The sequence below is a fragment of the Canis lupus genome, chromosome 20 (assembly GCF_048164855.1).
Source record: "Canis lupus baileyi chromosome 20, mCanLup2.hap1, whole genome shotgun sequence".
Lineage (NCBI taxonomy): Eukaryota > Metazoa > Chordata > Mammalia > Carnivora > Canidae > Canis > Canis lupus.
The window spans coordinates 29,102,776-29,125,616 of record NC_132857.1 but is presented as its reverse complement, the minus strand read 5'-3'; the positions used below and the strand labels follow the sequence as shown (position 1 = coordinate 29,125,616).

Sequence of the window (22,841 nt, the reverse complement as noted above, 5' to 3'; positions counted from 1 at the left end):
ATACACTAATACTAGGAGACTTCACATGGCGCTTTCTGCAAATGACAGATCTTCGAAGCACAACAACTCCAAAGAAACAAGAGCTTTAAATGATACACTGGACCAGATGGATTTCACAGATATTTACAGAACTTTACATCCAAACGCAACTGAATACAAATTCTTCTCAAGTGCACAATACAAGAATACAATTCTTCTCAAGCTTTCTCCAAAATAGACCACATACTGGGTCACAAATCAGTCTTAACCAATACCAAAAAGTTGGGATTGCCCCCTGCATATTTTCAGACCATAATACTTTAAAATGTGAACTCAATCACAAGAAGAAATTTGGAAGAAATTCTAACCCGTGGAGGTTAAAGGGCATCCTGCTAAAAGATGAGTGGGTCCACCAGGAAATTAGAGAAGAATTAAAAAGATTCATGGAAACTAATGAGAATGAAGATACAACCATTCAAAATATTTGGGATACAGCAAAACCAGTCCTGAGAAGGAAATATATTGCAATAAAGCATCCCTCCAAAAATTGAAAAAAACTCAAATACACAAGCTAACCTTGCACCTAAAGGAACTGGAAAAGAACAGCAAATAAAACCAACACCAACCAGAAGAAGAGAGTTAATAAAGATTCGAGCAGAACTCAATGAAATAGAGACCAGAAGAACTGTAAACAGATTCAAAAAACCAGGAGTTGGTTCTTTGAAAGAATTAATGAGATAGATAAACCATTAGCCAGACTTATTAAAAAGAAAAAAAGACTCAAATTAAAAAATCATAAATGAAAAAAAGGGAGATCACAACCAATACCAAGGAAATATAAACGACTTTAAAACCATATTATGAACAGCTATACACCAATAAATTAGGCAATCTAGAAGAAATGGACACATTTCTGGAAAGCCACAAACTACCAAAACTGGAATAGGAAGAATCAGAAAACCTGAACAGGCCAATAACCAGGGAGGAAATTGAAACAGTCATCACAAACCTCCCACACACAAAGGTCCAGGGCTGGATGCCTTCCTAGGAGAATTCTATCAAACCTTTAAAGAAGAAACAATACCTGTTCTACTAAAGCTGTTTGGAAAGATAGAAAAAGATGGAATACTTCCAAATGCATTCTATGAGGCCAGCATCACCTTAATTCCAAACCAGACAAAGATCCCACCAAAAAGGACAATTATAGACCAATATCCCTGATGAACATGGATTCAAAATTTCTCAACAAGATACTAGCCAATAGGATCCAAAAGTATATTAAGAGAACTATTCACCATGACCAAGTGAGATTTATCCCCGGGATGCAAGGCTGCTTCAACACTCATAAAGCAATCAATGTGATAGATCATATCAACAAGAGAAAAAACAAGAACCATATGATCCTCTCAATAGATGCAGGGAAAGCATTTGACAAAATACAGCATCCATTCCTGATCAAAACTCTTCAGAGTGTAGGGATAGAGGGAACATTCCTCAGTATCTTAAAAGCCATCTATGAAAAGCCCACAGCAAATATCATTCTCAATGGGGACACTGGGAGCCTTTCCCCTAAGATCAGGAACAAGACAGGGATGTCCACTCTCACCACTGCTATTCAACATAGTCCTAGAAGTCCTAGCTTCAGCAATCAGGCAACAAAAAGAAATAAAAGGCATTCAAATTGGCAAAGAAGAAGTCAAACTCTCCCTCTTTGCAGATGACATGATACTGTACATGGAAAACCCAAAGGACTCTACCCCAGGATTGCTAGAACTCATACAGCAATGTGGTAGCATGGAGGGATACAAAATCAATGCCCAGAAATCAGTGGCATTTATATACACTAACAATGAGACTGAAGAAAGAGAAAATAATAGTCAATCACATTTATTATAGCACCCAAAAGCAGAAGATATCTAGGAATAAGCCTAACCAAAGAGGTAAAGGATCTATACCCTAAAACTATAGAACACTTGTGAAAGAAATTGAGGAAGACACAAAGAGATGGAAAAATATTCCATGCTCATGGATTGGAAGAATTAATATTGTGAAAATGCGTATGCTACGCAGGGCAATTTACACGTTCAATGCAATCTCTATCAAAATACCATGGACTTTCTTCAGAGAGTTGCAATAAATCATCTTAAGATTTGTGTGGAATCAGAAAAGATCCCGAATAGCCAGGGGAATATTGAAAAAGACAACCAGAACCGACAGCATCATAATACCAGATTTCAGGTTGTACTACCAACCTGTCATCATCAAGACAGTGTGGTACTGGCACAAAACCAGACACAAAGATCAATAGAACAGAATAGAAAACCTAGAAATGGGTCCTCAACTGTATGGTCAACTAATACTTGACAAAGCAGGCATGACTATCCACTGGAAAAAGGACAGTCTCTTCAATAAATGGTGCTGGGAAAATTGGACATCCACGTGCAGAAGAATGAAATTAGACCATTCTTTTACACCATAGACAAAGATAAACTCAAAATGTATGAAACATATTAATATGAGACAAGAAACCATCAAATTCCTAGAGAAGAACACAGGCAACACCCTTTTTGAACTGGGCCACAGCAACTTTTTGCAAGATACATCTATGAAGGCAAGGGAAAGAAAAGCAAAAATGAATTATTGGGACTTAATCAAGATAAAAAGCTTCTGCACAGCAAAAGAAACAGTCAACAAAACTAAAAGACAACCTACAGAATGGGAGAAGATATTTGCAAATGACATATCAGATAACGGGCTAGTATCCAAGTACTATAAAGAAGTACTCAACATCCAAGAAACAAAAAAATTCAATAATGAAAAGAGCAGAAGACAGGAACAAAAGTTTCACCAAAGGAGACAGACATGGCCAACAAGCACATGAGAAAATGCTCCGCATCACTTGCCATCAGGGAAATACAAATCAAAAGCACAATGAGATACCACCTCACACCAGTGAAAATGGCAAAAATTAACAAGACAGGAAACCACAAGTGTTGGAGAGGATGTGGAGAAAGGGGAACTGTTGGTGGGAATGTGAACTGGTGCAGCTACTCTGGATAACTGTGTGGAGGTTCCTCAAAAGAGTTAAAAATAGACCTGCCCGGGGATGTCTGGGTGGTGCAGCAGTTTGGCGCCTGCCTTTGGCCCAGGGCGCGATCCTGGAGACCCAGGATCGAATCCCACATCGGGCTCCTGGTGCATGGAGCCTGCTTCTCCCTCTGCCTGTGTCTCTGCCTCTCTCTCTCTCTCTCTCTCTGTGACTATCATAAATAAATAAAATTTTAAAAAATTAAAAAAAAATAGACCTGCCCTATGATCCAGCAATTGCACTGCTGGGGATTTACTCCAAAGATTCAGATGCAATGAAACGCCGGGACACCTGCACCCCGATGTTTCTAGCAGCAATGGCCACAATAGCCAAACTGTGGAAGGAGCCTCGGTGTCCATCGAAAGATGAATGGATAAAGATGTGGTCTATGTATACAATGGAATATTACTCAGCCATTACAAATGACAAATACCACCATTTCGATGGAACTGCAGGATGGATGGAACTGGAGGGTATTATGTTGAGTGAGGAAGTAAATTGGAGAAAGACAAATTTTATGTGGTCTCATTCACTTGGGGAATATAAAAAATAGTGAAAGGGAATAAAGGGGAAAGGAGAGAAAATGAGTGGGAAATATCAGTGAGGGTGATGGAACATGAGAGACTCTTAACTCTGGGAAATGAACAAGGGGTAGTAGAAAAGGAGGTGGGCAGGTGATTGGGGTGACTGGGTGATGGGCACTGAGGGGGGCACTTGACAGGATGAGTACTGGGTGTTATGCTATATGTTGGCAAATTGAACTCCAGTAAAATATATATATTTATATTATAAAAGCATTTCTGGTGAGTGAGGAAAAAATAAATAATGAATTAATTAATTAATTAAAACTATTTGAACTACACCAAAATAAAAAGCTTTTGCACAGCAAAGGAAACAATCAACAAAACCAAAAGGTGACCTACTGAATGAGGAAGATATTTTAAAATTACATATCTAATAAAGGGTAGTATCCAAAATATATAAAGAACTTTTACAAATCAACGCCCTAAATATGAATAATCCAATATTAAAAATGGGCAGAAGAAAGGAACAGACATTTCTCCAAAGAAGACATCCAGATGGCCAATAGACATGAACAACACAGCATCACTTATCATCAGGGAAGTGCTAATCAAAGCTGCAATGAGAGGGGCACCTGGGTGTCTTTCTGTTAAGCATCTGCATTCATCCTGAGATCAGGCCCCATGTCAGGCTCCCTGTTCAGCAGGGAGTCTGTTTCTTCCTGTCCCTCTGCCCCTCCCCACTTCGTATGCACAGCCTCTCTCTCTTTCTCAAATAAATAAATAAAATATTTTTTAAAAATACAATGAGATGACTTCACACCTGTCAGAATGGCTAAAATCAAAAACAGAACTAACAAGTGTTGATGAGATTGTGGAGAAAAAGGAACCCACCTGCACTGTTGGTGGAAATGCAGACTGGCATAGGCACAATGGAAAACAGTATGGGAGTTCCTCAGAATGTTAAAAATAGAATGCCCTAAGATCCAATAACCATGCTACAGGGGCATTTACTCAAAAAATACAAAAATACTAATTGAAAGGGTTAATGTATCCCTATGTCTATAGCAGCAATATCTAGAACAGCCAAATTATGGAAGCAGCCCAAGTGTCCATTGATAGATAAATGGAAAAACAAGATGTGGCGCGCGCGCACACACACACACACACACACACACAATGGAATACTATTCAGCCATAAAGAAGAATGAAATCTTGCCATTTGAAGCAATGTGGCTAGAATTAGAGGGTATTATGCACACTGAAATAAGTCAGTCAGAGAAAGATTGAAATCATATGATTTCACACATATGTGGAAATTAAGAAACAAATGAGCAAAGGGGAAAAAGAGAGGCAAACCAAAAAAAAAAAAAAAAAGATTCTTAACTATTGAGAATAAATTGATGGTTACCAGAGGGGTACGAGGAAGAGGGATGAAATAAGTGATGAGGATTAAGGCGGGCACTTGTGATGAGCACCAAGTGTTGTGTGTAAGTGTTGAATCACTATATTGTACAGCCAAAACTAATGTAATACTGTATGCTAACTATGTTGGAATTTTTTTAAATGCCCAGCTTTTAAATCTTTTTTTTTTTGTGGGATGCCTAGATAGCTCAGTGGTTGAGCATCTGCCTTCAGCTCAGGGCATGATCCCAGGGTCCTGGGATCCTGGGATCAAGTCCCTCATCGGGTTCTCTGCAGGGAGCCTGCTTCTCCCTCTGCCTGTATCTCTGCCTCTCTCTGTGTCTCTCATAAATAAATAAATAAAATCTTTAAAAATTAATTAAATTAACTTTTTAATATCAACAGCCAGGGCCAGAGGTACGTAAACCCAGCCTAACTATAATATTCCTGCACTACAAGAGCCACCCCTTCCCTGAAGCCATACCAGGCTTATTGGTATAGAAGACTTGGCACCCATCTTGGAGGCTTTGGGGGTAGACAGCTGTGCAGAAGCCACGGGTACTGTGTGCTGAATTTGTACTCAGCAAATTACCATTGCTCACAGTCATACATGTGGACACTGGGACTTGAGGGCCACTTTAATGACAGATTAATACAGTGAAATTGAAATGCTAGTGCTTCTGGGAGTTTGCCCTATTCTATGTGGCACTCCCTGCGTAGCTGATTTAATGCCGTGGCTGAGAGGCCTTCAGCATGATATATTAATTTATTGGCATTTAGATTTATGGGCTTCAAGACATGCTAACAGAATATAATTAAAGTTAGCCAACCTGACCCTTGCTGTCCTCAAGCCTATAAGACAGTTGAGAGAATTTATATTTCTCTGCAATTATGGGAGTACTTCAGAATCAACTGCATTTCAGGGCAACTGTTTTTGCTTCATTGAATCGGGGGTGGTGGGGGGAAGAGCACATATTGGCCACATTTTAAAGCCTTCATTCAAGTTCAGAGGCACTTTCCTGGCATACTCTATAGATCTGATAAAGGAATGGTCTTTTATTTTTTTATTTTTTTTTAAGGAGTGGTCTTTTAAAAGATTGCCGGAGATCAGTAACGAAAAAAAGATTAATTAAAAGGCACTCAGGAGGTTCCAGTGGAACTGGTGATAGAAATGGCATCAGACTGGGTCACCTGGGTGGCACAGTGGTTGAGCATCTGCCTTCAGCTCAGGTTGTGACCCCATGGTCCTGGGATTGAGTCCCACATCGGGTTCCCCACAGGAAGCCTGATTCTCCCTCTGCCTAAGTCTCTGCCTCTCTCTGTGTCTCTCATGAATAAATAAATAAAATCTTTCAAAAGAAAAAGAGGAAAGAGAGAAAGAGAGAAAGAGAGAAAGAAAGAAAGAAAGAAAGAAAGAAAGAAAGAAAGAAAGAGAGAGAGGGAGAGAGGGAGGGAGGGAAAAAGAAAAAGAAAAAGAAGAAAAAGAAAAAGAAAAGAGCATCAAGCAGAAGACATGTAGTACCCACTGCACCATGTCTAACCTGCCCACCCCAGAGAACACATCAGGCAGGCAGCAAAATCTTGAGACTCCCCACTAACATCTTCAAGATTTTACTTATTTATTCATGAGAGACAGAGAGAAAAAGAGAGAGAGAGAGGCAGAGGGAGAAGCAGGCCCCACGCAAGGAGCCCGACGCGGGGCTCCATCCTGGGTCTCCAGGATCAGGCCCCGGGCCGAAGGCAGCGCTAAACCACTGAGCCACCCGGGCTGCCCCCCACTAACATCTTCAAACCCTAAACAAAGAAAACTGGGGCTGCAGGGGGGGGGGTCTTACCTTTCTGTACTGAGGCAAAGTGGAAGTAGTTGCCAACTACTGAGAGATAAATGGATGTGGGTGAATGTGAGGATGGGCCCTCGCTGTGGAACACCAGACACCCTGCTAGCAGGAAGGCTCTGAGGTCACGGTCAAGGTAGTGGTAATCACTCTGGTGTTGATACCTCAGTGATCAGAGGCAAACACTGGCCCAGATGTTCTCAGAGACACAGCACTCCAGTTCATTCTCTCCATCGTGCCTCCAGAACACAAACCCAGTGAAACACCGAATGCACAGAAGCTCGGGGAAAGTGAATGGGCCTCAAAGAACAGAGGAAAGTCAGCAAGTGTGCTGAACAAGCAGGCAGAAGCATGGACACCATTGCTGAAGCAGGAGCCCCATGACATGATTCAACCACACAAGCAACAGCAGAAGGCACATTCCTTGCATACACACAAATAATAATAATGAGAAAAGGAGCAAAGCATGAAAGAACAAGGAACCCAACCTAGAAAGAAACATGACTCAAGGTGTGACAAGTGCCTCACATTGCTTTAAGCTAAAGAGCAACTTTAAAAGGCCTGACATGTATAGTGAAAGAACTCAGAGACGGGAGAGGATAAAACACAATGAAATGAAAAAAGAGAATTCGAGGTACCTGGTGGCTCTGTGGTTGAGCGTCTGCTTTTGGCTCAGGGCCTGATTCCAGGATCCTGGGATCGAGTCCCACATCAGGCTTCTTCAGGGAGTCTGCTTCTCCCTCTGCCTGTGTTTCTGTCTCTCTCTCTCCGTGTGTCTCTCATGAATAAATAAATAAAATCGAAAGAAGAAAGAAAGGAAGGAAGGAAGGAAGGAAGGAAGGAAGGAAGGAAGGAAGGAAGGAAGGAAGGAAGGAAGGAAGGAAGGAAGGAAGGAAGGAAGGAAGAAGAAAGAAAGAAAGAAAGAAAGAAAGAAAGAAAGAAAGAAAGAAAGAAAGAAAGAAAGAAAGAAAGAAAGAAAGAAAGAAAGAAAGAAAGAAAGAAAGAAAGAAAGAAAGAAAGAAAGAAAGAAAGAAAGAAAGAAAGAAAGAAAGAAAGAAAGAAAGAAAGAAAGAAAGAAAGAAAGAAAGAAAAAGGAAGGAAGGAAGGAAGGAAGGAAGGAAGGAAGGAAGGAAGGAGGGAGCAGAAATAAGGAAGCAAATTAATAACAAAACAACATCATTATAGAACTAATAATACATTCGAAACTGCAAAAAAAGTTCTAAAAACAACTAAAAATAATTGTTCATCTTCAAGAAAAGCTTGAGAAGATATTTATTTAACAACATATACAGCACTTATGTGGGGCCAGACTGTTCTAAGCACTTTACTAATATTAACCATTAATCTTCATTGTAATCTTACAAAGTAGGGATAATTATTATCTCTATTTTACAGATAAGGAAAATAGGCACAGGGAGGTTTAGTATCTTGTCCAAGGTCACACAGCTAAGATGCAGTCTGGCTCCGGAATCCTTATAATTAACCACTTCACTGTGACTAATAATAACAATAAAAATCCTTAAAAATAATAATCATTATCACCTGCATATGTCTTGTTCTGGGCTGAGCACTGTTTTAAGAGCTTTTTATTAAGTCTTTTAATCCTGGGAATTCCCATGTGAGATAGGAATGCTTTATAGTGATAAAACTAAGGCTCACTAATCTTAGGCGACTGGATAATGAACACAGAAGAAAAAGAGAAAAATGACAAAAGAAATAATCATGAGGGAAAACAGGTAAAAACAATCAAAGCATGTCCCAAAACATGTTTCAGATAATAACTCAAAAAAGTCTCTGAAATTAGGAAAATAATCTATAAACTTAAAAAGCACATTTTGATCTAGCAATGATAAAGTACATAATTTTGAAAGACCTAATTTTCTAGTTAACTATTATAATTTAAGGATAAGAAATAATTCTCCAGGCATTCTGACAGGCATTAAATAATCTAGAAAGAGAAAAAATACCAATCTGGCTTCAAATTCCTCCATAGCAACATCAGAAGACAACAGAGCAACAGGTGCAAGTCCTAAGAAAGACTGCAATACCCAGCCAAGATATCATTTAAGTATAAAAGTCAAGCTATTTTATAAGATCATTTAAGCAATAAGTCAACACATGCAAACATGACAAAAACTTAGAAATTACCAAATTCCCAGTCTTTCCTTAAAAAAAAAAAAACTTTACAAGAAAAAAAATCTAGACAGTTAAGAGATTAATTAAAATAAAGCAGTCATGGAAAAATCATTTAAAAACTGGGGTAAGCAATGAATCTGTTTACATCTATAACTAAAACTAAACAAGGACAGGAATTCTGATTATAACATAGAATAAGGTTGTTGTATGTTCAGATAAAATAAAAAACAAATTACAATGGGACAATGTTAAGAGAGCATATAGAGGGATGCCTGGGTGGCTCAGTGGTTGAGCCCCTGCCTTCAGCTCAGGGCGTGGTCCCGGGTCCTGGGATCATGACCCACATCAGGCTCCCTGCAGGGAGCCTGCTTCTCCCTCTGCCTGTGTCTCTGCCTCTCTCTCTCTGTCTCTCATGAATAAATAAATAAAATCTTTAAAAGAGAGAGAAAGCATGTAGAAAAAAAAGGAAATAACACTGATATTCTTATCTTTCCTAGCAGAGAGTCAATCAGTACTATATAATGGAGAAATATAACCAAAAACTATTTCAGACTCTTAATGGTTTTCATAATCTCTCTTAAGCTCGAAGAGATTTGGGGGGACCTAGCTGGCTCAGTTGGAAGAGCATGCAACCCCGGGTCCTGAGTTCAAGCCCCATATCAGATGACAAGATTACATAAGTAAGAAAAAAATAAAAAAAAAACAACAATGAAGGAATTTTGCTCATTCTTTGATGGCCTTCATTTATTACTGGTTAATAGTAAAATAATAAAACTAGCTGATTTGTTGTGCACTCATTCTGCACCTGGCATATACTGCAATGAGTAGCACTAGCTGCAAAGAATTTTTTTTTCTTGGTCTACAAATTTGAATATGCAAAAAAGTACATATTTTATAATCTTTTCTATAATTAAATACTACTTATCTCTCAAGCCCTCATTCTGCTGATTGCAGAAAAATTAATCATATGCATTTCATGTGCAGGAGACTTTCCCCCCAAGTCCACTCAGAATTTTCTTCCTCTGTTTTTCACAAGGGTGGCCACCTGGAACTTGGAAATGATGTCTGGGATGGATCTCCTGCAGTCATATTTGACCATTTGGTTACTAGAGGAAAAAAACCATATGCTAAGGAGAGCGGAGCAGAAAGGACAGCCTTTCATGAAGCCACCACACACCTTTGGGCAGTCCAGCTCTAGTACTTCATGTCTGTGAGAGAGAGCTAGTTCTCTGTGTTCTAAAGCCTGTAGTCGGACAAGTCTTACTAGCAGCTGAGGCATGGTTGAGGACAGTGAGAGGGCAAGGAGGGCCCATGTTCCATCAGTTGCATCCCCTGAGCGGTACTGGGCCAGTTCTCCTCTGAGCCTTGGTGATCCTGCAAGGAGGCCGGGGAAGCCAGGAAAGGCCAGTTATGTGATACAGAGGACCATGAGGATTTTACAGCAGGAAGCTGAGGAGGAGAGAGACCAAGGTGATAACCTAGAAGGAATCTCTGGTAGTCAGTCATTGAACATGGGGTGAGAGACATGGGTAATCAGGGATATACCATCTGACTTCACAGTCTTACAAAAAGGCACAGAGCCAGGCAGGCACAGGGACTCTGGAATGACTGAGAGGGTGGCGTGCTTCTGTGTGCACCTGCCCAATCTGCGGCCATGCCACACCCCACAGGCTCTCGACCACCCATCCTGAATCTGTACACCACCTGCACTCCAGCAGCATCAGTCTAGGGGTCTAGGTTCCCACCTGACAATGCAGTGCTTTCATGCCGGAACCCAGGAACTCCTTATGCCAATGACAGAGCACACTCTGGGACAGAAGACTTAACTATTAATATCCTAGAAACCATGCAGAGGAGTTGATCAAATGAGGACAAAAGTTGATTAAGTGGAAGAAAGGAGCCAGTGGGTGTTCTTGAGCAGGGGAGACAAAGGTGAAAACAGTACTCTGGGGTCTGGACTCCAAGAGGTGATTTTTTAAAAACCTGTAAGATCCTTGAGCCTATCCCTAGAAATCCAACAAGCACCTAATAGCAAAATGCTTCATGGGATTCTGTGCTAAGATCTATGCCTTGAGGAGCCCTGAGTGGTCAGGGCAGAAGAGCTCTAGATCTAGGATTGCCTGGGGTTCAAATGACCAACTTCTCTGCTTAGTGCTGTGGGATCTCCCTACACTTACTGTTGAGCATGATGTAAAGAGGTCCTTGGTTGTCCCAGGACTAAAGTGGGTGCTGTCTGTAAAGGCCTGGGTAATGCTGGCACTCTCAGAAGTCCAATGGACTCCGTTTCCCTGACCTGGGAAAAGACAGGAGTGGTGGTTGGTGGCAGTGCTCAGGGAAGCCCTCCTGGAGGCAGCAGGATGTGAGGAGCCCAGGCGCTAATGGGCTGTAGTCTCCGCAGAGTCTTGGGAGCATGCAGAGCATTGAACTGAAGGAACAGAGGGGTAGGATGAGAGGGGCTGTTCCAGGGGGTTTACACTGGGATAAATCCAGCTACCTGCCTCTCTGCTGGCCCTTGGCCCTGCTGCCGGTGCTCCTGTCCTGGGCCCCCCAGAGGCAACAGACGTGAGGGCAGCTTCCCTCACTCCAGCCTTTGCTGCTGCTTCCTCCGCGATCCCTGCTTGGACCTTGACGACAAGTTAGGCCTCGGGTCCTGCAGGAGCGGGGACAGAATGAGGGTAGAGAAGCAATGCCATGGGGCTGTGCTGGGCCCTGGGAATAGGATGCAGCTCACAGGAGAGGGCTGGGGAAGCCAGATGGTGAGCTCCCCATGGAGTCCACAGCACCCCCTCCAGGCGCGCAAGGACCCCACTCCAGGGCCACGTGGTCTAGCTCAGGGCAACCAGAGCGAGGTTCGCACAGACAGGTGCAGGGGCTGTGAGCTTCCAATCCCAAAACGGGTCACCCCGTAGTTTGCCTGAGTCTGGACAAAGCCGCCAGGTGCAGGCAGGAAACGCGGACACAAGGCCGCTCGCCGCCGCCCTCCAGCCTCCTCGCTGGGCAGAGCGTCCCCGCCCCCGTCCCCGCCCGGTGTTGGGATTCCGGGGCGGGCGGGCGGGCCCGAGGGGACGTCGGCGCAATCCTTCCCGCCCTGGGGCAGTGCTTCCAGGACCGCGGACCCACCCAGGCCCGGGCTGCGGGCTTCAGCCGCTCCTACTGCGCCGCCGCGCCGCCTGGGCACGTAGCCCGACCTCTCCGGGCCTCGGCCTCCGGCGTCTCCAGCGCTGCTGACCCCAGAGAAAGCGCGCGGCTCCGCGCCCCGCATCACAGCGGGTGGAAGGTGACGGGCCGGGAACGCCCGCGGCGCAGGCCCCCAGCAACCCCCACCAGGCCCCGCCGGCCCCCGCCCCCCCACCCCGGGGCTCCCTCCCCGGCTCCCCCGGGGCTCCCTCCGCGGCCCAACCCCACCCCACCCCACCCCACCCCGGGGCTCCCTCCGCGGCCCGCCCCGCCCCCCCCCCGGGGCTCCCTCCGCGGCCCGCCCCTCCCCCACCCCGGGGCTCCCTCCCCGGCTCCCCCGCCCCCCCCCCCGGGGCTCCCTCCGCGGCCCAACCCCACCCCACGCAGGGGCTCCCTCCGCGGCCCGACCTCCCCGCCCCGGGGCTCCCTCCGCGACCACCCCCCCCACCCCGGGGCTCCCTCCGCGGCCCGACCCCCCGCCCCTGGCATCCCCCCGCGGCCCCCCCCCACGCCGGGGCCCGCCTCCTGCACCTCCCGCTACACCGTGGCGGGGCGGGCAGGGCGGGCGTCGAAGGCCTCCCCAGTTCCGGTTCCCCCCAGGGGTCCGCCCCCGCTGCAGGCGCCACCGCGGGTGCCCGGGGTCCCAGAGGACGTGCTGGCGGCTGCTCCGAAGCCCCAACTCTGCGCACCCCCGCGGCCACCGGCCCTGCGCGCGAGCCCCCGTCTCCCCCTTGGTCCGCTCTCGCCGGCGACGCCCGTCCTCCTGGCCGCCGAGCCCCCGCCTGTGCTGCTGGCTGTGGAAGGGCCGCGGTGGCCGCGAACCCGCGTCCCTCCCCTCCGCCGTGGCGACCCGGGCCGGGCCTGCCGCCGTACGCGTGCCGCGCGCGCCCTCTGGTGGCCGCTCCCCGCAGCTGCCCTGTCCTCGCGGCGCGGCGCGCACTGATGGGAGCGGATGGCCAAGGGCCAAGGGCCGGCGCTGAAACCTCGGAATGCGTAAGTAGCAGGGGAGTGGAAATGAGCGAGTGAACACTTGAATGAGCGGACGTCGGAATGAAAGCAGAACCAAGCAAGTAAATGAGCGGCAGAGCCAAGTCAATCGATGGCCTCGCTTGCGAGTCCTTTCAAACATGTCATTTAGACTGAAAGATCAGGCTGCGCGTCCTGCCCACGAGGCCATGGCCCGCCCACCCTCGCCATATCTGCATCAGGCGCCCCAAATGCTCCCCCTTCTCAGTACTTCTGCACTTAACCTTTCCCCCACCTGGCACCTCCTCCACAATCTCTCCTCATCTCTGGGCTTGGCCCACACACAAGGGACTTGGGCCCTCAAGTCCAGCCGCTCTGTTCCCTTCCTGGCATTCCCTAAGCTGCGGAGCTTCCCCCTCACCTGCTCACCTCCAGGATCTGTCTCTTCCTCCAGGCCCTACTGGCTGACCCCCACGTGTATCTAATGGTCCTATTGCCAGGGTCTGTAGAGTGCCAGCATATAGCAGGTGCTTAGGACAGAATTTTTGAAAGCAGGCAGTTTGCTGGTGACCTGGCTCCACACAGAAGCCAAGTCTTCCCAGAAATGAACTTCTTTCGGCCCCATCTACCTGCCCTGGAGCTGACTGACTGCCTGAGCCCTCTGGCCCAGAGGCGAGGAGGGAGAAGTGGAAGAAGCCAGTGCTCAGGATCCAAACTGGGAGAGTCCAGGGTGGGGCCCACAGGCTGGCAACTTGCTGTCCTCCATCCTGGGGGATGGGGAGGGGAGCTGGAATGAGTTATTCAGTGCAGCCCATTCCTCCTGCTGGCCTGGTCCCCTCCAGGCGGGGCCTCACCTGGGACTGAGTGGTTCAAGGGCTGTGTTAATTAGCTTTGATGATAATCAGAGAGCAGCAGCACAGGATGGCTTCCTTCAGCCTCCAGTGGTAACAGCAAGACCTCCTTCCTCCCCAAATCCTCACAAGCCACTTCCCCGCTCCCTAGAATCAAGAGAGCCTGGCAGATTTCAAGGCAGCCCAATTAAAGGGACTCCAAAGGATAAAAATTGTTTATGATTCCAGAAGGGCTTCTTCCCAGTGACCCCCACTGTGTCTCCAATGATCAAAGCGAGGCAGGGACGCTCCCAAGCTCATTTTCATTTCCCTGTCTGTGCAGTCAGATCTACTTGTGTCTACTGCCCAGCTAGCACCACTGCCTGTCACCTCAGCATTCCAGTTAGTTTGCCCTTTCTGAATTTGCACATAAGAAGGGAAGGACATGATGTGCCTCCTCCTTTCATCTGAAGGGGAGTGGTGGTGACTTGGGTGGGGCAGCGCCTTTGAGCAATGTAGTCAGGCTGGCCGGGAGGTGGGAGATCTGGGTCCCCACACCGGGTCAGGCACTCAGGGTGTCACCTTCCAGTCCCAGGGAGGCCCACGTATGGTTTCCCACCATCCAGGAGGACTACAAAGGAGCCAGTGGCAGCATCGGGCCAGCAGCATTGCTTCTGCACAGCTGGGGCTGTCCCCCCATTCAGTGCCTTACTGACCATCTCCTGTGTCTCAGACCCCCCAGAGAATCCAAGTCCCAACCAAGTAAACTTCTCTTTTTTTAAGGATGAGGTATGTGTAACTAGACGGGGACGCAAACCCAGGACCACCTGACCTCAGAGCCTTTCTAGTTTGTCCATCTCCATTTCCTCCTGCCCCCATGTTGCCCATAACAACAGCCCCTCCAGAGTCACTGGGCTTTCCTTGAACTTGTCCAGTGACTGGGAACACAAGGCAGAAACAGGAGGAGGGTGGTGAAGAGGCAGCTCCCGCCAAATGACAGTTCAAAGGATAAGACTCCTTTTGAGCAAATGTTTATGTGGAGCTAAGAACTGTCTGCTTCTAACAGCAACTCAGAGAGCCCGTTGCACCCCTGAGACTGTGCTCATGTCTGCCCCTGTCACATGCAGAGACCTGTAAGTCTTGGAGAGCTGCAGCTCCATCCCCTTCCCCAGTCCTCTCCACACTTAGCATCCCTTGGTCCCTACATGTGTGGTTTCCTCCTCCACTGCACCCACTTTCTCCCACAATATTGATTTTTTTTTTTTTTAAAGGAGGCAGTCAGCTTGGCTGGCCTCTTGCTGAGAAAGCCAGCTCCCCTGTGATGGAAGGTCATGCAATCTCTCTTCTTTTCAGCTAGACTCCTTGTGTGGTCTGCAGATCAGCAGGAGATGTGGGCCCTTTATCCACAGAATTTGCCCCCTCTCCTCCAGTTCTCTCCTCTCTGAGACTCTCTCCTCGCTTTCCCACAGCTTTGGTTGGTCCCCTCATCCTGCAAACCAGGGACACTCTGGGCTTTATGCCCCCAATTTCACATCCTCTTGTGAGGGGAAAGCTGGAGCCTCACCCATGCCTCCCTTCCCCTGAAGCCCAACTCAGTGTCCACCTGCTTCTGGTCACTGTCCTGTGCCTTCGTGTACTTCGTTCAACACTGTGTCCAGAGTCTACAGTTCTGACTCATGGCAAGGTTAGTTTAACAGGAGCTAAGGCAAGTGGAACCCTAAGAGGTCACCACGACTTCTTTCCAGCCCCAGCCCATGAACTCCAGTCACCACTTCCTGCAACAGGGACTCTGGCATGGGCTGAGGACCCCAAGGTTCCACCTCCCTGCTTCTTGGCAGTTCTGGGTTCTTAACCAGCCTTCCCCTCCATGCTAGGAAGACCTGTCTTAAGAACCTTCTTAGAGCCCTGGATGGAGGTGTAGGGGCAGGGATGCGTCCTCTCTTTTAGGCTGATAAACCTCATTTTTTATTGTGGCAGACACAAAAATGCACCACTCAAACTCCCTATAAGAAAGGACTCAGCAACAGGAAAGGGATTTGCTAGCAGCCCTGAACTAATTCCTTCAGGTTTGCCCAGCTTTCAAGACAAAGTTACTCTCCTTTCAGCTGTCTCCAGCCAGTAACTGTGTGTGTGGCAGATGTGTGAGGGCCCAGCCATTTCCCCAACACAGGGCTCTGGGGACCAGCAAGGCCCCCGGACAGACCCAGATGCTCTGGAACCCCTTCCTGCTCCCATGGGCTGGTGGAAATGCATTTAGATCTCACGTGGTCTGGAGGCTCCCCTGGCCCAGTTCTGCATCACTCTTTATCTTCTGTGGAGGCTACACCCCCATAATTTTTTTGTTTCCCCAACTCCATCCACCTGACACAAGTATCCTGAGAATCCTCTGTTCAGTTGTCCCTCAGTGCCCCTTCATGGCCTGCCCAAAGGCCACCAGCCTTCCCTCCATACCTAGGTTTCTGCAGATGGATCACACTGCCCTCTCTGTTTTGCTAACTGCCACAATGCATAACACACAGGTGTTTAAAGGGCTTCCTTGGGTTGCCTGGGTGGCTCAGTGGTTGAGTGTATGCCTTCGGCTCAGAGCGTGATCCCAGGATCCAGGATGGAGTCCCATATGGGGCTCCCAGCAGGGAGCCTGCCCGTCCCTCTGCCTATGTTTCTGCCTCTCTTTCTGTGTGTCTCTCATGAATCAATAAATAAATCTGTAAAAAGAGGGGGGCTTCCTTGTCACTATCCCCACTATGTTAAATCGGGTATTCATGTTGGCTCTATCTCCTAGCTCAGGAACACAGCAGACATGACCTTATCTGAGGAATACTTGCTGAATGAATGAATGGATGGATGAGCAAATGCTGACAGGGGAACCCCCACAGAGAAAGGAGAGAGCTGCCCAGTGGGGGAGGCCCAGGAGGACAGGACAGGATGGTGTGCACCCAGCTCCCCCACAGGGGGCTCTGGAAGGGGGGTGATTTTAATCACAATAAGAAGGGGGCAGCAGGCGCTTTAGAAGTGACAGGTTTTAATTTGTAATTGTTTCCATCTTCATTTCCCGCTTCTCCTCCACTGACAGGCTCCCCACACTTAAGTCAGCTTTGTCCTTTCTGCCCAAGGAGAAATGTGGAAATCCAATAGGGGAAAGACAGATGTGGGTGACAGGAGCCGGGGGGGAGGGTGGTGGTGGGCAGACACCTGCCTTTCTTGGTGACGGCAGCTGCCACCACCCGAGTGCAGAATCTCGCAGGACAGGAACTGCCCCTGCACCACACTGCTCTGTGTCCCTCATGAAGGCAAGGAAACCAAGGTGCAAGCAAGCAAGGGGCATGACTTGCAAGGCCGAACAGCTGATATGTGCTGGAGGTGAGATTCACGCATGGCCGTATGACCCCAGTGCTCCAGCTCCATGAAGACAGCGAAGATGTGATTAGACGTTTGCTAAGGCTCTGATCCCCAGGCCTCTTTACCTGCTGAGAGCTGCTGCAAATGCCAGCATCCACATGGAGCTTTGATGGGCACTAACTCAGTTAGCTTTACCTGTGTGCACAGCCAATCCATGCCAGGCAGCAGATTTGAAAAAGCATGTGGCTGCTTCTGCCCCTGTACTCCATGCCAGAGTAAAGGACAGTGGGTGGGTGGCCCAGCACGTGCACCAGGCAGGCTTGTTCTGCAAAAACAGGGAGAAGGGACTCTCTAGAGAGGCAGAGGCAAGGCCAGGCTTCCTGCAGGGATGGTCTATAAAAGCTGATTCTGGAATCAGCACTGTCTGGCTATGTACCATGTGTACAGAGCCAGAGGGTGCACAGAGGTAGAGAAGAGGCATTTGGAACTGGCAGTGAGCAAGATCTGGGGGACAAGCTTACCTGGAAGGAAGGTACCAGCCACCACGGAAGGTTCAAAGGAGGAGTTCAAGGTAGGCAGTGTGTCACATGGGGTAAACATGGCTTGCAGGGGGTCTTCTCACATCTGGTGGGACCCAGGGCATTCAGGTCCCTGAGATGGATGAGGTACTAGTAGTGGGAAGTCCTTGCAGGTGTCCTTCCACTGCTCATTCCCTTTCTTCCAGGCCCTGGGAGTCCAGCATGAGCTGCAAAAATGCTGAGTTTAAGAATATAAAAGTCTGCCTGAGTAGTAGCCTCTCACTGCCTATGACCAACCACATTGAGAAGCCAAGAAAGGACCCACACTGGAAACTGTGTCAAAAGTTCTCTATCTCGGGCGCTGCCCTTTCCCTACCACCCAGCACAGTCCCAGGCACACAGCAGGACTCAATTAACATTGCATGGTTGGATGTATGGATGGACGGAGGGATGAAAATGTGTCACACCTATTCTACTGTGAGGGAAACACTGACCTGCACAGTGCATCACAAACATACATGTTCACCAGCACACACACACTTGAGATAGTCACTCACTCCTACACACTCACAGATTCATACCCATGCACACATAAAGGAAAGCTACACACACGTGGGCCATACTGATTCTAGGGAGGTGACTTAGCTGTAGCTGCCAATTCATAGACAATGTACAGAGGTAAGAGGTCAGTTAGTGCAAGTTATCCGGTAGTGTCCCTTGATTGATTCAGTGGGTCTTGACCAGTGTTCTTTGAGAAAGGGAAAAGAAGAAAATAGAGAATAGAAACTGTCTAGAGGTGTGAGAGGAAATGCCAGCTGGCAACACTCGTCCTTGTCCACAGGTGTCCTAGCTTGCCATGTAATGTTAGTTTCTTAGGGTGCAGTTGGAGTCAAAAACTCTCAAAGCCACTGACTAGCAGTCCCCCTTGTTCTCACCCTTAGGTGCCATTCAGAACAGAAAGCCAAAGTGTTATCTCAGTGGTGCAGGTAGTTGAGCCAGGTTTCAGGAAGAAGCCTCTGACCATGGATCTCTTGACCCCAAGGCGGCTATTGGGTGTGGAGAAGGCCACTTGTCCACCATGCATACATACTCCATACCTCTTCAGCTCCAGGGAGTGATAGCCCCATCTTCCGGATGCTCACAGTCTACTATAAAAATCAAAAGGAGGGGGGGTGTGGGGACTGTAGTACAGTGTGATAAGAGTTACCATAAACATATATGTCGGGGATCCCTGGGTGGCGCCACGGTTTGGCGCCTGCCTTTGGCCCAGGGCGCGATCCTGGAGACCCGGGATCGAATCCCACATCGGGATCCCGGTGCATGGAGCCTGCTTCTCCCTCTGCCTGTGTCTCTGCCTCTCTCTCTCTCTCTCTCTCTCTCTCTCTCTCTGATGACTATCATAAATAAATAAATTAATTTAAAAAAATTAAAAAAAAAACATATATGTCAAGCTTACTGGGGGCTCTGGGGTAGTCTGGAGTCCAAGGACCCTTTCACTATAGATGAGACATGAACATAAGACCTGTAATATTGGAAATTGACTGTATGGAAAGAGAAGGCAGTGAGGGGAGAGGGAGGAGGACAGGCAGTGGGGAGGTTACTCCAGGCAGAGGGAATGGCATGACAAAGTGTGGAAACTTAGGAGACAGGGTGAGCTTGTGTTACCTGAGCATAATGTCCACTGAGTTTGTGACATGGGACAGGGGCTGGAAACACTGATGGGTTGCAGCTTGGTGCACACACCCTGTGGGTCCTGGCCCAGCTTCACTTTTCTGGCTCCAAGTAACCCAGGGCAGGCAAAGGCAGAGACATGCCCATGACCACCTAGTTTATGGAATAGTGTCCAATCTGTGGATATTCTCTTCCTCCTCCCAGCTCCTCACTCTTCTGATCCTGGTTTGGGGATCTCTGCTTTGTTTTACTGCAACTGTATTATCTAAGGAGTCCAAATGCTCCAGAGCCTGTCAAGTCCTACACATTCAACCTTTGTACATCACTCCCCATTGTCAACCTTGCGGAAGAAAGAGGGCATTGACCCCAACAATCTGGGCTCCACAGTGATCACAGCTTCATTTCTTGGGACTCCACACCAGTAATTCATCGTGCCATCCTGGGATGGTGCAAGCCAGCACTTTCCATGTTCCTATGCAATGAGTTCAGTGTATGTCAGAGAAATGAATGATCCTGCATGCTCCCACATATAACTTTTTGCAGTGTGAACAAACAGTGGGAAAAGACCCACGTATTGGCTCTCTTAAAGCAAATGCAATGCAACCAGACCACAAGGGGCACCAGCCAGTTGGCTGTTATGTGCAGTACAGCTTTATCAACTTCCAGCTCTTGAAACTCACGAAGGTGAGCGGCCCGTCCTTCATTGCCTTGGACCTGCCCACCAGTTCCTATCCTTCATCTGTTACCCAAATGTTTTTTTCTTAAAAAGACAGTCTCTTTCTTGAATTAGTTAGGGTTTTCCAGAGAAACACAACCGATAAAAGATGATAGGTGAGATAGATGATGATGATAGATGATGATAGATAGATGATAGATAGATAGATGATAGATAGATAGATATAAATTGATAATAAAGGATTTGTTGTCAGGAATTGGTTCACATGAGGCTGAGAATTCCTAAGATCTGTGGTCTGAAGGCCTATGAACCAGGAGAGCCAATGGTGTAGGTCTCAGTCCAACTCTGAGTCCAAAGGATAAAGAAGACCAATGTCTCCGCTCAAAGACAGGTAGAAAGGTGAATTCTCTTTTGCTCTACCTTTTGTTCTGTTCAAGCCTTTGTGAACCATATAAGACCCACCCACATTGGAAAGGGCAATCTACGTGATTCAGTCTATGGAGTCAAATGTTAATCTCATCCAGAAGCACCCTCACAGACACCACAAAAATAATGTTTGACCAAATACCTGGGAACACCATGGCCCAGACAAGGTGGCACATGAAATTAACCCTCACAGTCCCTAAATGCATGCTTTACCCTGCTGCAGTGACTATAACAAAGCACTTAGAAAGTGGAACAATATTTATTTGTTAACCTGTCTGTGGTCTATCCCTTCCCTACCAGAACCTATGTCCTGCGACAGTAGGCTCTTTTCCTGTCTCACTCATGCTGACCAGTTGGGCCTAAAACAAGACCAGCACACACTAGGTACTCAAAAGAGACTTGCTGAGTGAATCCATGAATAAAGTAGCCAGAGTGGTTGGTCCCTGGGTACTTTTTAAAAATATTCTTAATATTTTCCAGTATTTTCTAAAATGTTTTAAATGGACTGTATCCTACCTATAAGATAAAAAATGTAATAAATGATACAAATTTCATTTTTTTTAAAGTCAATTTGTGAAAATTTCTGAGTTCCCTTTCCTGCCAATATTTTCCAGCCTGGGACCAACAAAAGCATCTTTCTTTGACAACTGACCACCATGCGGCTCTTTCCCCTGGGCCAGAGGAAAAGATCTCATTTCTGAGTAGTAAGTCTCATTGTCAAGGGAGAAATGAAAGGTCTGTTTTTTTGTGAGCCCAACATTGGGGCCTCTGTTCTCTCATTTAATCCTCATACCAGCCTTTGAGCAAGGCAGGCTGAACACACTTTGCAGATGGGGAAACTGAGCTGGGAGAGTTGTTGGGACAAGCCAATGAGCTGTGATCCGACAACCCAGCCACAGCGCACGTGCCAGACCTGGAGGTGGCAGGGGAAACCAAATGCCTGCTGCAGGCAATTCTCAAGGAAGTCTTAGTCCTCTTTTCTGCCAAAATCCCTTCCACAGCTTTCTTTTCCTATCATGTCTGTGTGCTTGGGGAGTGAATGTAAGTGAGCATGCTTGCATGTGCTCTGCAGGCAGATGTCATGCACACACAGCCTTGCATGTGGATTCAGACATGTATATGCAGCACGTGGTTGTGTGTTCATGTGTGTATTGTGGTGTCCTATGTGTGTTTATCTGTGGGTATCTCTTCACGTGTGTGTGTTCCATCTTCTGTATCTGTATGTATCTGCATTTTGTACTTAGAGGAAAGCACAGAAGGACAAAAGTGATACCTGCTCCCAAGAAGCTTCTAGGTAATTAGTGAAGAGACCAAGCACATGGAGGCATTTGGGTAAAGTGTGACCTCTGAAAAGTCAGGTCATGTGAGCCAGTGCAGCTTAGGCTCAGGCCTTGGACCACACAGGCCATGGAGTTCATCAGTCTCCACCACATATCAGCTAGGGGATCACACAGCACTGGCTGGACCTCAGCCTCCTCACCTCTACTACTAACTTCTTCTGCAGCAGATAGTGTGGCCTCCAGGAAGAACATCCTGAAATGCAAAGCCTGGCCCAGGGGAAAGAGCCAGAAGGAATAGGAGAGTCGGCTTCAGATACTGTTCTGGGAAAAGGAGATGGCTGTGAACAGGAGCAATCAGAAGGGCCACATGGAACCTGCAAGGGTTCAACTGGGTCATGGAGAGTTCACTGAAAGCAGGTATGGCTGGGGAAGGCCATTAGAAGACACAGGCTGACAGGATATCCTTCCATCAAGTCCCGCTGTTTCAATGCCAGTCAGAATGCAGCCTTCCAGGATGACACGGAGCACCCTGCAGTGTCACGGGGAACCTGGCACCAGCCAGCTACACAGCCCCAGTATGCTCCCCGGCAGCATGACTCAGGCCTACCTCCATGTGGCTGGGGGCACTGACCCGGCTACTTCACCCCTCTGGTGTTCACACTTTCCCCAATGAAATGACCCCTGCCCCCTCACAGGGCTGGGGGTGGCCAGGACTGAATTAGGCTGTAACATGTACCTCTCTCAAGGAAAGGAGAAAATAAATGTCATAGTGAAGAGAAAAGCCGTGCTCTCATTTGTCTGTGAAGTCTCGTGTACAGAGAGTTTTATCAGCCATGAAATTAGCCCTTCATGCTCTCCTACGCTAGCAGTCCAGTGAGGACTGAGAGGGCACTGTCTCGGCGCCTCCCATGACCACAGGGGACCCCATTCCCAGTCCAGCCCTCCCTGCTGCCTGTCTCGTGGCAGCCACTCCCATGGGCCAGGCCACACACAGC

At 47.5% G+C, this 22,841-nt stretch overlaps 1 long non-coding RNA gene across 1 annotated transcript; it reads left to right on the top strand.

The window, feature by feature from the left end:
• The first annotated feature begins 13,139 nt into the window (after positions 1-13,139).
• LOC140611829 (uncharacterized) lies at positions 13,140-22,627 on the top strand. The gene is made up of 2 exons (XR_012013076.1): positions 13,140-21,270; positions 22,071-22,627. It is a non-coding gene; the product is annotated as an uncharacterized lncRNA (long non-coding RNA).
• The last annotated feature ends 214 nt before the right edge of the window (positions 22,628-22,841 follow it).